Here is a 16,646-nt window from a genome sequence, read left to right on the forward strand (position 1 = left end):
CGGGCGGCGGACATAGACGTCATAAACCCTTCCGAGGCGCAGGAATTATAGATCACTGTAGTTTCTTCTGGACCCGGGTTAGGGACAGTGTGCCCTCCGTGAGAGTCTTCTGAGGAAGCCAGTGTCTCATGGGTGTCCAGGCTTGGTACCATCTGTCCATCACAGGACACACAGACACACACACTCACACACCCTGGACAGGACACCAGTCCATCACAGGACACACACACACTCACTCACACACCCTGGACAGGACACCAGTCCATCACAGGACACACACACACTCACACACCCTGGACAGGACACCAGTCACTCACAGGACACACACACACACTCACACACCCTGAACAGGACACCAGTCCCTCACAGGACACACACACACAACCTGGATAGGACACCAGTCCCTCACAGGACACTCAGACACACAAACTCACACACCCTGGACAGGAACCAGTCCATCACATGACAAACACACACTCACTCACACACCCTGGACAGGACAGCACTCCATCATAGGACACACACACACCAGGGCCAGTTTTCCCAGAAGCCAATTAGCCCAAAAGCCTGTCTTTGGACCCGAAGAACACAGGGAGAACATGCAGACTCCACACAGACAGCCCCCCCCCCCCCCCCCCGGGTCCAGACCCGAGCCCGGAGCCCCCCCGCGCTGAACCCCTCCGTACAGACGGCCGCACACGGCTCCATTGTTCCCGATTCCCGAGGTGATCTGTTAAAAGAAGCCGGTGTGTTGCCTCCAGGTGACATTTCCTACTGGAGTCAGGACAGGAGGCTCTTCTGTACACAGAAGGGGGTGGGGGTGGGGAACAAGCCGCCCAGCCCTGTGGTTGAAGCCGATACCCCGGCTTCTCTCCAGACACAGCTGGGTGAGCTCCTCCAGTCAGTACAGGGGGCTCTACTGTACACAGAGGGTGGCGGGGGTGTGGAACAACTCCTTTGTTCGGGGCCTTGGGGCATTCTTGTTGTGAAAGGCGCTATATAAAAAACTGAATTGAAATTGAATCTTACAGGTTTGGGTTTTTCGGAGATCTTGTCAGAGATCTTGTCTGACGTGCCATTTCAAAAACGTAACGACACTCCTCACGTCCGAGCGCAGCCGGTCTGTGACGTAACGTATGCTTACACAACCATGACGGTTTCATCATGGACAGCACGAAAGCCCGAAAAGTGGTTGACGTTTTAATTTGGCAACGCCACGATGGATCCCAGTTTTTTTTTTTATTTTGGGGGCCAAAGAGGACAAAAAAGGAAACGTCTGGAGGTGGATCGATGGTCATCTCTGCGGTTGTTCTGATGTTCTGGAAAAAACAAAACAAAAAAAAAACGGCTCGCTTGCCCGGTCGTGTAGTGTTTCCAGACCCCACGCAAATCAACTTCTCTTCGCCCCCGGGGGCTCGTCGCCCGCCGCACCCCTCTCACGTGATAGGGGCTTCCCCCGGCTGTGACGTACTTACCCTACCCCCTTTTCCGCCAACGTCATACCGAAGGTCGCGCTTCGGGCCGCGGCGATGTTGACGGACTGTCTTGTAGCGTGAGAAGGGTTTAAATTTCGACTTAAGGAGTTGGCCATCGTTATATTTCGCGAGGTATCATACGGGGGGAAAAAGAACATTTATATTTATCAACCTACTAGTAATACTGGGTGGATGTCACGTTCCCCAAAGTTCAGTGCCTCTCTCTAATAAAGTAGAAACGCGACATTAAACTCCGTTCGAAACGGGAGAAATCACCAGGACACTATACAACTGACGTCCGGAAAAGAAAAAAAGAACTCCTATTCCCATTTGTAATGACCCCTTCGTGTTTTTCCCGGTGTGCGCTTATCTTTCGGAGACCGTTTCTCTCTGGTGTTGTTTTGCTGTTAGAATAAATGCCGAAGTGACCCTTCTGTGTGGAGTCTGCGTGTTCTCTCCAGCGGGCCGTTTCCTCCACCGCAGGGGCTGGTCGAACCGGGGTCTCCCAATCGTCACAGAAGTGTGTGTCGTTCTGGGTGGTGGTGGGGGGGTGCATCGGGGATACTGCGCCCCGAGGGGGTGACCTCTCACCTTACTCCGGACGAAGGGAGAAGACCTGTACCTTCACGAGTCCGGGTTGTGAAAACTTCTTCTGGCAGTTCAAAACGTTTCGAAGGGACTACAGCGCTACCCTGTTTTCCATTTCTATCGTGTATTATTATACAGTCATAAGTATCTGTACTGATCACAGATCCCCCTCTCACTACCAGGACTGAAGCCCAGTGCAGCACGAATAATAATAATAATTAATAAGTCTGGACTCTCCACTCAGAGCTCCTCCCAGGTCAGGGGGATCCCCTCCAGCCCCCCTCAGTGTGGAGCCCCCACCTGGATGATGCTCCAGTCCGCTCAGCACACAGCAGCTCCCAGTGGGGAGGAGAGCAGAGGGATGGAGCCAGTTCAGAGAGGGGGGGTGATTAGGAGGCCATGATGGGTCAAGACCAGGGGGGAGTCAGGCCATGACACTGGGGTAACACCCCTACTCTTCTCCAGAGACACCCCGGGATTGTTAATGAGCACAGAGAGTCAGGACCTCGGTTTGACGTCTCATCAGAAGGACAGCGCCTGTGTACAGTCCAGTGTCCCCCCTCACTATACTGGGGCATCAGGACCCACACAGACCGCAGGGTGAGAGCGCCCCCTGCTGGCCCCACTCACACCTCTCCCAGCAGCAACCTTGGGGGGGGGGGAGGGAACAAACCAAAAGCTAAACAGATTTTTTTTTAAATTGTTTATTGATGCTTAACAAAAGTCCAGTCCAGTCTGATGTCCCTCAGCTCCAGTCCAATCCAGTCTGGTGTCCCTCAGCTCCAGTCCAGTCCAGTCTGGGGCCCCTCAGCTCCAGTCCAGTCTGGTGTCCCTCAGCTCCAGTGCAGTCCAGACTGGGGTCCCTCAGCTTCGTCCAGCACAGTCTGGGGTCCCTCAGGTTCGGTCCAGCACAGACTGGGGTCCCTCAGCTTAGGTCCAGACTGGGGTCCCTCAGCTTCGGTCCAGCACAGTCTGGGGTCCCTCAGCTTCAGTCCAATCCAGACTGGGGCCCCTCAGCTCCAGTCCAGTCCAGTCTTGGGCCCCTCAGCTCCAGTCCAGTCCAGTCTGGTGTCCCTCAGCTTCGGTCCAGTCCAGTCTGGGGTCCCTCAGCTTCAGTCCAGCACAGTCTGGGGTCCCTCAGCTTCGGTCCAGCACAGTCTGGTGTCCCTCAGCTTCGGCCCAGCACAGACTGGGGTCCCTCAGCTTCGGTCCAGCACAGACTGGGGTCCCTCAGCTTCGGTCCAGCATAGTCTGGGGTCCCTCAGCTCCTGTCCAGTCCAATTTGGTGTCTCTCAGCTCCGGTCCAGTCCAGCCTGGTGTCCCTAGGCTCCAGTACAGTCGTCTGGTGTCCCTCAGGTCCGGTCCAGTGCAGTCCAGTCCAGATCTTAGCAGGCACAGAACCAGGAAAGGAACCTGGAAAGAATATTGTTATTGCAGGTGTTAGGGACATAGACACTGACGTCACCATGACATCAAACAGCAAGAGGAGACTCCTCCTTGAATCACAGACATGACCGGGCGGCGCCCCCCTGTCTGCTTACCTGCACCTCCTCTTCCTCTTCTTGTCCTTGCCGGCAGCCTGCTCCTCCTCTCCCTCGCTCTTCCTCTCCTGAGCTACGGTCTCCGCTGCCTCCATCGGCTCGTCCTGATCTTCTGTCTCCACTGACACGCAGCTCAGGGACTTCAAAAAGACGCAACAGCGCTTCTGAAGCAGAGACAGGAGGGTCACGTTCAGAGTCAAACTGGACACCCCAGGACATGAACACTGCACTGAGAGAGAGAGGGGTTCATACAAACACACTGACTGGACACTCCAGGACATGAACACTGCACTGAGAGAGAGAGGGGTTCATACAGACACACTGACTTGACACTCCAGGACATGAACACTGCACTGAGAGAGAGAGGGGTTCATACAGACACCCTGACTGGACACTGACTGGACACTGGACAGGAGTAAAGAGAGGATCAGAGCATTACCCACCTTCTTTTTCTTCTGTCTCACAGGAGGTGCTGATTGGACCTCCTCCAGCTGGAGTCCGAGGAGGGAGAGAGGGGGCAGGAGAGGGACAGCACAGGGAGAGAAAGAGAGAGACAGGTGAGTCAAGTGTCCCAGGAGCACAGAGACTCTGCTGAGATTACACTCGCAGTGAGTAAGCCTGGGTGTAGCCCACTAATACTGACCCACTGGACACCACAGGACAGAGAGGAGGAGGAGGAGAGAGACACACTGCCTGGACACCACAGGACTGAGAGGAGGAGGAGAGAGACACACTGCCTGGACACCACAGGACAGAGAGGAGGAGGAGAGAGACACACTGACTGGACACCACAGGACAGAGAGGAGGAGGAGAGAGACACTGACAGACAGGGCTGAAAGAGAGAGAGACACTGAGACCCAGGGACAGACAAGACGGCGAAACTCCACCACAGACAGGACAGGAGGCAGGGTGGGACCAGCACTGACCTCCTTCCTCTCTCCTGCCGGAGGAGCTGTCTCCACTTCCTCTTCCTCCTGCAAGTCAAGAGACAGGCTGAGAGAGAGACGGGCTGGTGGGACATCGGCGAACAGAGCTGAAGGCAGAGAGCCGGGGAGACAGGCCCAGCTGGGACAACGCAGGACAGACAGAGAGACAGACAGAAAGGAAGGAGAGAGAGACACAAAGATGAAGGCACAGAAAGACAGCAGGCAAAGAGAAAGATTGAAATTGAGGGACAAACAAACCAAGAGAGAGAGAGGAAGGAGAGAGAGAGACAGAGATCGAGGGACAGACAGACTGACAGACGGGGCTAAAAGAGAGAGACAGAGAGGCAGGGACAGACAGACAGCAGGACGAGAGAGAGACAGAGATCGGGGGACAATAATTTGGTTTTGAAATTTATTCTGAAAATATACAATCATTCACTCCTGAAAAATATCGAGTTCAAATTATACATTATGTACAATATTGTAATCAACATATGGCTAATCATCAAAAATAAAAAAAAACTGTACTGGGGGACACAGCTGGCTGTGGTGTTCTGGACAGAACACACTGAGGTCCAGTTTCCACCTCCTGCAGGATCAAACAGCACCTCCACTGGCTCTCCAGTGAACAGAGGGACAGACAGAGAGGCTTCAGGCTGCAGGGTGACAATGTCTCTGTGAGCTGAAAGACAATCAGGACAGAGGATGATATAAGAACACACTCTGTCAAGAATATAGAGCACTCTAGTGACCCTACTGTAGACCTGCTTACCACCCACAGTGACGATCACAGTGCTGATACTGCTTCCCATAAGGTCCCTCACTGTGTAGTTGCCCTGATCAGCTGGAGTGAGGGAGCGGAGTGTCAGAGAGCTGTTCTGCACTGACACTCACTGTTCGTACCTGGGGCCAGGGAGCCCTGCGCTGCTCAGTAAGACTATACGAGACTGGACAGATCCTGCAGGATCAAACAGCACCTCCACTGGACCAGCAGTGTGGAGGAGGAGAGACAGAGAGGCACCAGGCTGCAGGCTGTGGACTTCTGAGTGAGCTGAAAAGGGACAGGTAGAAACACGTTGAATATTTAGTTTTACAACAATACCTTGAGTTTGGACTGCGATCAGCTTCATTTTGTATTTCAGCTGTGAAAATGCAATTTCAAAAATGCACGCCCCAGTCATGTTAGGTTCAAGTTACAGTTGCATCACAACTCAATACATTTGCAATTCACTTCAAATGTTGTTTTTGTTTGATCCAGTCTGTCCTCACCTAAAGGAGATACTTACTTTTAACACCTTTTATTTCTTCTGGGAGGTTAACTGGCTTCTGAGATAATTGTTCCTGGTGTTTGTGTTGTGTATGCCTTACAATGGAGGGGTGAGAAATAATGGACTTATTACATTATAATGAATAATAATTGCTTACACTTATATAGTGCTTTTCTGGACACTCCACTCAAAGCGCTTTGCAGGACATGGGGACTCCCCTCCACCACCACCAATGTGCAGCATCCACCTGGATGATGCGACGGCAGCCATAGTGCACCAGAACGCTCCCCACACACCAGCTATCAGTGGGGAGGAGAGCAGAGTAATGAAGCCAATTCATAAATGGGGGTTATTAGGAGGCCATGATTGGTAAGGGTCAATGGGAAATTTGGCCAGGACACTGGGGTAAAACCCCTACTCGTTTCGAGAAACACCCCGGGATTTTTAATGACCACAGAGTGTCAGGACCTCAGTTTTACGTCTTATCCGAAGGACGGCGCCAGTTTACAGTCCAGTGTCCCCATCACTAGACTGGGGCATTAGGACCCACACAGACCGCAGGGTGAGCACCCCCTGCTGGCCCCATTAACACCTCTTCCAGCAGCCACCTTAGTTATTATTGTCGAGAAGGAAAGAATATTAGGAACATGAAAAGCCTTAATGTCTTAAATGCATTTTTTATACTGAAACAGAGAGGCACACACACGTCATTACAAACGCACACCCGCACAGAGACGTCCTCAAGCGCCTTGTTCACAATTATGGGCTCCAACAGGAACAAAAAACGCCAGCCTGACAACTCGAGCATTCAAACCAAGAACCCAACACGTACTCACGTTGGCAGCCTCTGCAGAAAAGCATAAAGAACCACAAGCCTTCTCTATTGGGAGGAAAAACACACACTCCCTCTCTCACACTCCTGATTTCCTTAAATAGCTCATTCTTCATCTCTGGCTCCTACATACAGTATAGCAGCGCTCAGTCTGCTTTGAATAAGCCATAAATCCAAGATTTGTTTAATCTGTTCCTCTTGTCTAGGCCTAGATCTGCTTTTCATAAAAGAGCTGTTTGCATAAATAGCTAGGGTTACAGCTGAAGACACCAGCTTCATCCCCCAGTGTGTTATACGTCGGGAGCAAGAGAAGAGGGCCAGGCCGTACCTTTTCATAAATTTTTCTTCTGAAAAGTCAGTTTCTCAGAGGCAGATTTAGCCCCTCATGCATTGTAGAGAGATAGACACGCCCGCGCGCACACAGTTAGAGCTGCACCCTCACACAGAGTCAGACCCGCACAGACACGTCCTCTTGTTTAAACAAATACACAAACCTGACGGCGCTCACAATGATCCAGACACACACACACACACACACACACACACACACACACACACACACACACACACACACACACGACATCAGTAGTCACTCTCGCACACTGGACCCCAGCTCAGTCCTCACCTCCAGCTCCTGCAAACCGCTTCGAACAAACTGCATTAAGAAAATTAGGTTGTGTTCTGGTAGCAGGCCATCCTGGGCACCAGTGTGAGTTACACACTCATTTGTAAAAGCCCTTCCGCATCGTCGGGCATGCGTCACAGTGCTGGACCTGGGGTGTGGGTGCTGTCTGTGTGGAGTTTGCATGTTCTCTCCCTGGTCTGTGGGGGTTTCCTCCAGGTGCTCCAGTTTCCACCCACAGTCCAGGGACAGGCTGCCACTTTCACTGGGCAGTGCACCGTCACCGTGGCAGCATGGTGGGTCAGATCTGATTTCAGTCTTTATTTCCTTTTTTAGAGATCCTGTAACCAGGACCTGTTCACTGCCACGACGGACAGGGAAGTACGTCATCACTGGACATCCTCTTACCTCCTGTGGCAAAGGGCAGCTGATGAAGCTTTGTGCTCGCCAGATCATGGCAATCGCCACTCCACCCTGATCCTGGCTCAGCACAGGGCACCTGGGTTCACTCCCTTCAGACTAAAGAGACTCAGTTTCTTCAATCTGTCAGTGTGAGACACTCCCTTCAGATTAAAGAGACTCAGTTCCTCCGGCCTGTCAGTGTGAGACACTCCCTTCAGACTAAAGAGACTCAGTTTCTTCAATCTGTCAGTGTGGGACGCCTACACCAGCTTCGAACGCCTGTACACAATACCGCGGACCGCCTGCCAGACCAAATTCTGGGCTTACAGCAAACCACCTATTACATACACCGGTGTCTTCCCCGGGCCAGAGGAATTCAGGAACTCACGTTTACTCTGTCATCTCGGGGGATTCTCGCAGGGAGCAGAGATTTCCCTATCGATCAGAGAGAGTCGGGACTTTTTTTTTAAAAAAAGAGGAGTCCTTACCTCTTAGTAATGTGAGCGCTGACCGTCTCTCCTACCGATGGGAAGTTCTGCGCCTTCTGGAGCATCCGCCGACTAAGCCAAATTCGTTGTAACAGAAAGAATAAGGTTCTGGATCCCGAGATGACGTAAAACAGATGAGTGTATTGCATGCAAGGAACAATAAAGCCGAAGTCTTGTTTCCCGCAAGAAACAACAAAACCGAAGTATTGTTCGATGTGCTGGTACAAACTTTTAGGTTATATAGTCCTTCCTTGCTGCTTCAGACGTCATTCGGTGTTATGGTAAGGGGGGGGGGGTCATGGTATTTGGCCAGTCAAGAGACCCTGGCCAAATGGTCAGTTTAAGATTATGCCCCCTCGCATCTGGAATCCTTATCAGTTAACCCCCTTTCCTGCCATAAACCCCTGTTGCTTAGAAGTCTAATTTTCAGGCAGAACTGACTTAAGTTAACCCTTTTTACATCTTGTCTCTTACTTCAGCCCTCTTCCATTTGCTAGTTCAAAGTTGTACAACCCATTTGTATCTGCTAAGCGGCGCAGTCATCGTGCACAAAGAACGCTTTGAAAAGCCTCAAAGGCAAGTCATTCCGAGTTGGTCGTTTGTGTTTTCCGTTCAGACGCGATATGCTGAAATTATCTCTCGGCTCCTCGGTTGTCATTTCTGCTCCGTAAAGGGATCACAGCACGCGTCGGCTTCCAGCACGCTGGGTCGGGACACGATGCCGGGGGTCGGAGAGAGCGATGTCTTCCTCGTTAGTATAGTGGCAAGTATCCCCGCCTGTCACGCGGGAGACCGGGGTTCGATTCCCCGACGGGGAGTAGTTTTTCTTTCACCTCCTTAGAGAAAGGACTGCCTTTCACTTCTCTGTTTTCTTTCACAGCGTCGTGCACCTTTTCATTGCTCTCGCTTTCAGAGCCTCCGCACGGCACACGACTCGACATCAGGAAGCACATTGAAGTGAAAGCAGGAAGCGCTGCGACATGCACTGTGCAGATCCCGCCACACTAAGAGGTGAGTGGGTCTGTTCGATCACAGCGCTAGGCGAATCCCCAATCCCCTTTTGTGCCTGGCGACAAAAGATGTCTGTTTCCGCCCGCTTTCGAACCGGGGACCTTTTGCGTGTGAGGCGAACGTGATAACCACTACATAACAGAAACGGTGGTAAGACGTGCCCAGCGGCCCAGCGCTGAGCTTCGCCAATGCGTTTCAGCTGCTTCCAGTGCCTTTATTGGAGTGCGCTGATGGACCATGCTCTCTCTCCAGAGACCAGCACGCCTGTCATGGACGGAGCAGGAAAGGCGGCGCCACATTCTACAGCCCTCTCCACGCAATCGACGAAATCGGGCTACTGAAGTGGAGAAAATCGCCTCTCCAGAAAGTGCAAATATCATCTTGGAGAGTATAAATCCTATTGCCGAAGGTCAGCCCTGTCTACCAGAGTAACCCTCCCACAGCGATGATCAGCTCGTCTCACACGCGAGAAGTTTCGGTTGGAAACAAGCGCCCCCTCTTCTCGCACGTTTTGCACGTTCGAGTAGTTTTAATGCGGCTCTTTCGTACACGGTGCTGATCTTTTGGAAAGCAGGAGGCAAAACCGAGTCGAACCGCCTGGGTGAAAACCAGGAACCCTAACTGCTAGACTATATGGCAGCGAACAACCATGCAGTTCCCGGCATCATGCAAGCAAACTACATAAATATGAGAAAACACGCAAGAGAGTTGTCACTCAGAGTGTCGAAGGGTCGATGTATACTGGGGCTCAGTTGAAATGCAACGTCAGGACTTTTCCGAATTATGTCACACGAAGAGAGCACAGCCCTTTCCACCCTGCCGCGTGTGTCTCGGTAACTCGCTGTGATCGTATAGTGGTCAGTACTTTGCGTTGTGGCCGCAACAACCCCGGTTCGAATCCGGCTCACAGCAGAATAGGGGCGTCTGCTTTTACTACTCGCACGAATGAAGGCAAAAAAAAGCCAATCGATGTGAACGAACGGCGCTTTACAGAGGAGTACTGCCTGACTGGATCGTTGATGAACGACAGAGGCCACTCCGACCTCTTCTCGGTTTTCTTCAATGACTTACTAAGGATCTTCTTCACATTCGCCCATGCAGGGGAAGCCAGTTACACCAAAGCAAACGCAGGAAAGTGCATTTCAAGCAGAGACCAGGAGGGACTTGTTTACACCGAGAGTGGTCGGAGAATGGAACAATGCGTCCAGCCCTGTTGCTGGAGCCGATTCTTGATGAACTCTTGGGCTCACTAAGAGGCCCCCGCTGGATGCTAATCTTTCTGTTGTTCTTGCAGGTCTTGCGCTGCTTTTGAGCCGACAGAGCTCGTTCTGGTCTGTGGGCACAGCCCAATTGCAAATGATCGGCTCCGCGTACAGAAGGAACGTGCGTTTGGTACAAGAGTGCACGAAGGCACCGGAAATACATTGGGAACAAATGACCGGTCGGTCAAGAACTCTGTGAAGTACAGGAGCGTGCAAAACGAGGCTGCTTCAACCCGGTCTCGAAACGGGGACCTTTCGCGTGTTAGTGCCGCTACACTACAGAAACCTGCAGGGACCGCTGCTGGTGTCTCGCTTTTGTTTCGGGCTGAGAAAGGGACGCGTCACTTTAGGCAGGGGGCGCTGGAGAGAGGAACAAAGGGCGCGATGAAACAAGATGCCGAAACCCGGGATCGAACCAGGGACCTTTAGATCTTCCTGAGGAACAGACAGTGAGCCTGTCTCTCAATAATAATAATCCAGTGTGTGATCTCCTATTCAAGCCCAAGCGAAGACACAGTGAGCCTATCTGTCAATAATAATAATACAGTGTGTGATCTCCTGTCCCAGCCTGAGAAACAGACAGTGAGCCTGTGTCTCAATAATAATAATACAGCGTGTGATCTCCTGTCCCAGCCTGAGGAACAGACAGTGAGCCTATCTCTCAATAATAATAATACAGCGTGTGATCTCCTGTCCCAGCCTGAGGAAGAGACAGTGAGCCTGCCTCTCAATAACAAGCCAATGTGTGATCTCCTGTCCCAGCCTGAGGAACAGAGAGTGAGCCTGTCTCTCAATAATAATACAGTTTGTGATCCTCTGTCCCAGCCTGAGGAACAGAGAGTAAGCCTGTCTCTCAATAATAATAATTCAGTGTGGGATCTCCTGTCCCAGTCTGATGAACAGACAGTGAGCCTCTCTCTCAATAATAATAATACAGTGTGTGATCTCCTGTCCCAGCCTGAGGAACAAACAGTGAGCCTGTCTCAAAATAATAATAATACAGTGTGGGATCTCCTGTCCCAGCCTGGGGAACAGAGTGCCAGACTCTCAATAATATTAATAATAATAATACAATGTGATCTACTGTCCCAGATTGAGGAACAGACAGTGAGCCTGTCTCAATAATAATACAGTGTGTGACCATCTGTCCCAGACCGAGGAAAAGACAGTGAGTCTGTCTCTAAATAATAATAATACAGTGTGGGATCTCCTGTCCCAGCCTGGGGAACAGTGAGCCAGACTCTCAATAATAATAATACAGTGTGATCTACTGTCCCAGCCTGAGGAACAGACAGTGAGTTTGTCTCTCAATAATAATACAGTGTTATCTCCTGTCCCAGCCTGGGGAACAGACAGTGAGCCTGTCTCTCAATAATAATAATACAGTGTGTGATCTCCTGTCCCAGACTGAGGAACAGACAGTGAGACTGTCTCTCAATAATTATAATAATACTGTGTGAGCTCCTGACCCAGCCTGGGGAACATACAGTGAGCCTGTCTCTCTATAATAATAATTCAGTGTGGGATCTCCTGTCCAACTCTGAGGAACAGACAGTGAGCCTGTCTCTAAATAATAATAATACAGTGTGTGATCCTCTGTCCCAGCCTGAGGAACAGACAGTGAGCTTGTCTCTCAATAATAATAATACAGTGTGTGATCTCCTGTCCCAGCCTGAGGAACAGTGAGCCTGTCAATCAATAATAATACAGTATGTGATGTCCTGTCTCAGCTTGAGGAACAGAGAGTAAGCCTGTCTCTCAATAATAATAATACAGTGTGGGATCTCCTGTCCCAGCCTGGGGAACAGTGAGCCAGACTCTCAATAATATTAATAATAATAATACAGTGTGATCTACTGTCCCAGCCTGAGGTACAGTGAGCCTGTCTCTCAATAATAATATAGTGTGTGACCACCTTCTGTGGTCTGTTTCAAATCTGCCCGCGATGAGACACCGAGGAGAAATGAAGAGCCCCAGTCGCGCTAGAAAATCACCCGGGAAAGAGACTTTCAATGTAGGAAAAAAAAGTCGTTAGTAACAGACATAATATGTTTGTTTTGTTTTTTTAATCGCTGCGATGTGTGACTAAGCTCATACGACTAAGAGTTGCCCCCTTTGTCTAGATCTGGTAACCTGCTCGTCGCTGGTGGGCCAGATCGTGTCCCCCGTGACTACACTGGGGCATTAAGACCCACACAGACCGCAGGGTGAGTGCCCCCTGCTGGCCCCACTGAGAGGTCGTATCCCACCTCCTCCGCTCTCTCCGAAAAACAGTATCTTCAGGCCCTGACATCCCACCCCTGCCACTCTCTGCGTAAATAAGTATCGTCAGGCCCTGACATCCCACCCCTGCCACTCCCTGCGTAAAGAAGTGTCGTATGACCCTGACATCACACCCCCACCACTCTCTGCGGAAAGCACTGTCGTATAGCCCTGACACCCAACCCTCCACTCTTTGAATAAAGCAGTGTCGTCAGGCCCTGACATCCCACCCCCGCCACTGTCTACGTAAAGTAGTATCGTCAGGGCCTGACATCCCACTCCCGCCACTCTCTGTGTAAAGTAGTGTCATATGGCCCTGACACCAATCCCTCCACTCTCTGCATAAAGCAGTGTCTTATGGCCCTGAAACCCTCCCCTCCACTCTCTACATAAAGCAGTGTTGTCAAGCCCTGACATCCCTCCCCCGCCACTCTCTGTGTAAAGCACTGTCGTATGGCCCTGACATCACACCCCCACCACTCTCTGCGTAAAGCACTGCCGTATAACCCTGACACCCACCCCTCCACACTCTGCGTTAAGCAGTGTTGTCAGGCCCTGATATCCCACCCCCGCCACTCTTTGTGTAAACCAGTGTCATATGGCCCTGACATCTCACCCCCACCACTCTCTGTGTAAAGCACTGTTGTATGGCCCTGACATCACACCCCCACCACTCTCTGCGGAAAGCACTGTCGTATAGCCTTGACACCCACCCCTCCATTTCTTGCATAAAGCAGTGTCGTCAAGCCCTACCACTCTCTGCGTAAAGAAGTGTCATATGGCCCTGACATCCCACCCCCACCACTAACTGTGTAAAGTAGTATCGTCAGGCCCTGACATATCACCCCTGCCACTCCCTGCGTAAAGAAGTGTCCTATGGCCCTGACATCACACCCCCACCACTCTCTGCCGAAAGCACTGTCGTATAGCCCTGACATCCCACCCCTCCACTCTCTGCCGAAAGCACTGTCGTATAGCCCTGACATCCCACCCCTCCACTCTCTGCATAAAGCAGTGTCGTCAAGCCCTGACATCCCACCCCCACCACTCTCTGTGTAAAGCAGTGTCATATGGCCCTGACATCCTAGCCCCACCACTCTCTGTGTAAAGCAGTGTCATATGGCCCTGACATCTCACCCCCACCACTCTCTGTGTAAAGCACTGTTGTATGGCCCTGACATCACACCCCCACCACTCTCTGCGGAAAGCACTGTCGTATAGCCTTGACACCCACCTCTCCACTCTCTGTGTAAAGCAGTGTCATCTAGCCCTGACATCCCACCCCCTCCACTCTCTGAATAAAGAAGTGTCGTATGGCCCTGACACCCACCCCTCCATTCTCTGCATAAAGCAGTGTCGTCAGGCCCTGACATCCCACCCCTCCACTCTCTGCGTAATGCGGTATCGTCAGGACTTGACATCCAACCCCCGCCACTCTCTGCGTAAAGCAGACATGTTACAGACATTTACAACAAAGGCATATTATAAAATATTGACATATACTGTAGGCGGCTGGAGCATTATTGGGAGACAGACTCACTGTTCCTCAGGCTGTGACAGGAGATCACATACTGGGCTGCCAGATCAACTGAGTTCCCTCCTCCCTCTTCCAGTAGGATTGGGACCCGTTGTGATTCTGGAAGGTGTGGGAACTCTGGGATTAGATTTCTGAATTTCGGGAAGAATGTTTCTCTAATCCCAGAGTATCTGTCACAGTGCAGTAGGAAGTGCACCTCTGTCTCTATTTCTCCCCGCTGGCAGTGGGAGCACAGCCTGTCCTCTCTGGGCAGCCAGGTCTGCCTGTGTCGCCCAGTTTCTATGGCCAGGTTGTGGTCACTGAGCCTGTACTTCGTCAGGGTCTGTTTCTGTTTGTTAATTTTTATTTTGGTCAAATATTCAGCTAGTGTGTATTGTCTGTTTAAGGTTCTGTAGCATTCCAGTTTATGTTGTGTTTGTGTGTATCCCAGTGTGTGAGATATTGCTGTTTGATCTGTGCTGTGATGTGGTTGAGTCTGGGTTGTGGTGCTCTAGCACTGCTGTCCTGAGGCTGGTTAGTGTCGGTGTCACTCACTGCGAGTGTGATCTCAGCAGAGTCTCTGTACTCTTGGGACACCTGACTCACCTGTCTCTCTCTTTCTCTCCCTGTGCTGTCCCTCTCCTGCCCCCTCTCTCCCTCCTCGGACTCCAGCTGGAGGAGGTCCAATCACCACCTCCTGTGAGACAGAAGAAAAATAAGGTGGGTAATGCTCTGATCCTCTCTTTACTCCTGTCCAGTGTCCAGTCAGTGTGTCTGTATGAGCCCCCCTCTCTCTCAGTGCAGTGTTCATGTACTGGAGTGTCCAGTCATGTGTCTGTATGAACCCCTCTCTCTCTCTCAGTGCAGTGTTCATGTCCTGGAGTGTCCAGTCCGACTCTTAACGTGACACTCCTGTCTCTGCTTCAGAAGCGCTGGTGCGTCTTTTTAAACTCCCTGAGCTGCGTGTCAGTGGAGAGAGATGATCAGGACGAGCCGATGGAGGCGGCGGAGACCGTGGGTCAGGAGAGGAAGAGCGAGGGAGAGGAGGAGCAGGCTGCCGGGAAGGACAAGAAGAGGAAGAGGAGGTGCAGGTGAGCAGACAGGGGGGCGCCGCCCGGTCGTGTCTGTGATTCAAGGAGGAGTCTCCTCTTGCTGTTTGATGTCATGGTGACGTCTGTGTCTGTGTCCCTCACACCTGCAATAACAATATTCTTTCCAGGTTCCTTTCCTGGTTCTGTGCCTGCTAAGATCTGGACTGGACTGGACTGGACTGGACTGAAGCTGAGGGGCCCCAGACTGGACTGGACAGGAGCTGAGGGACACCAGACTGGACTGGACTGGAGCCTAGGGACACCAGACTGGACTGGACCGGAGCTGAGAGACACCAGACTGGACTGGACTGGAGCTGAGGGGCCCCAGAGTGGACTGGACCGGAGCTGAGAGACACCAGACTGGACTGGACTGGAGCTGAGGGACCCCAGACTGTGCTGGACCGAAGCTGAGGGACCCCAGTCTGTGCTGGGCCAAAGCTGAGGGACACCAGACTGTGCTGGACCGAAGCTGAGGGACCCCAGTCTGTGCTAGACCAAAGCTGAGGGACCCCAGTCTGGACTGCACTGGAGCTGAGGGACACCAGGTTGGACTGGAGCTGAGGGGCCCCAGACTGGACTGGATTGAAGCTGAGGGGCCCCATTCTGGACTGGACTGAAGCTGAGGGGCCCCAGACTGGACTAAAGCTGAGGGGCCCCAAACTGGACTGGACTGAAGCTGAGGTACCCCAGACCCCAGTCTGGACTGAAGCTTGTAATTTTTGTTCTTTTGTTAAGCATCAATAAAAAATTTTAAAAAAAAATCTGTTTAGCTTTTGGTTTTTTCCCTCCCCCCCCCCCCCAAAGTTGCTGCTGGGAGAGGTGTGAGTGGGGCCAGCAGGGGGCGCTCTCACCCTGCGGTCTGTGTGGGTCCTGATGCCCCAGTATAGTGACAGGGGACACTGGACTGTAAACAGGCGCCATCCTTCGGATGAGACGTCAAACCAAGGTCCTGACTCTCTGTGCTCATTAACAATCCCGGGGTGTTTCTGGAGAAGAGTAGGGGTGTTACCCCAGTATCCTGGCCTGATTCCCCCCCTGGTCTTGACCCATCATGGCCTCCTAATCACCCCCCTCTCTGAACTGGCTCCATCCCTCTGCTCTCCTCCCCACTGGATCCCCCTGACCTGGGAAGAGCTCTGAGTGGAGAGTCCAGACGGATTAATTATTATTATTATTATTCGTGCTGCACTGGGCTTCAGTCCTGGCAGTGAGAGGGGGACTCTGTGATCAGTACAGATACTTATGACTGTATAATAATACACGATAGAAATGGAAAACAGGGTAGCGCTGTAGTCCCTTCGAAACGTTTTGAACTGCCAGAAGAAGTTTTCACAACCCAGACTCGTGAAGGTACAGGTCTTC

At 51.8% G+C, this 16,646-nt stretch overlaps 1 non-coding gene across 1 annotated transcript; it reads left to right on the forward strand.

The window, feature by feature from the left end:
• Positions 1-8,888: 8,888 nt before the first annotated feature.
• Positions 8,889-8,960, forward strand: trnad-guc (transfer RNA aspartic acid (anticodon GUC)). The gene has a single exon. It is a non-coding gene; the product is annotated as a tRNA-Asp (tRNA).
• Positions 8,961-16,646: the final 7,686 nt, after the last annotated feature.

The sequence above is a fragment of the Lepisosteus platostomus genome, chromosome 5 (genome assembly GCF_059453375.1).
Source record: "Lepisosteus platostomus isolate fLepPlt1 chromosome 5, fLepPlt1.hap1, whole genome shotgun sequence".
Lineage (NCBI taxonomy): Eukaryota > Metazoa > Chordata > Actinopteri > Semionotiformes > Lepisosteidae > Lepisosteus > Lepisosteus platostomus.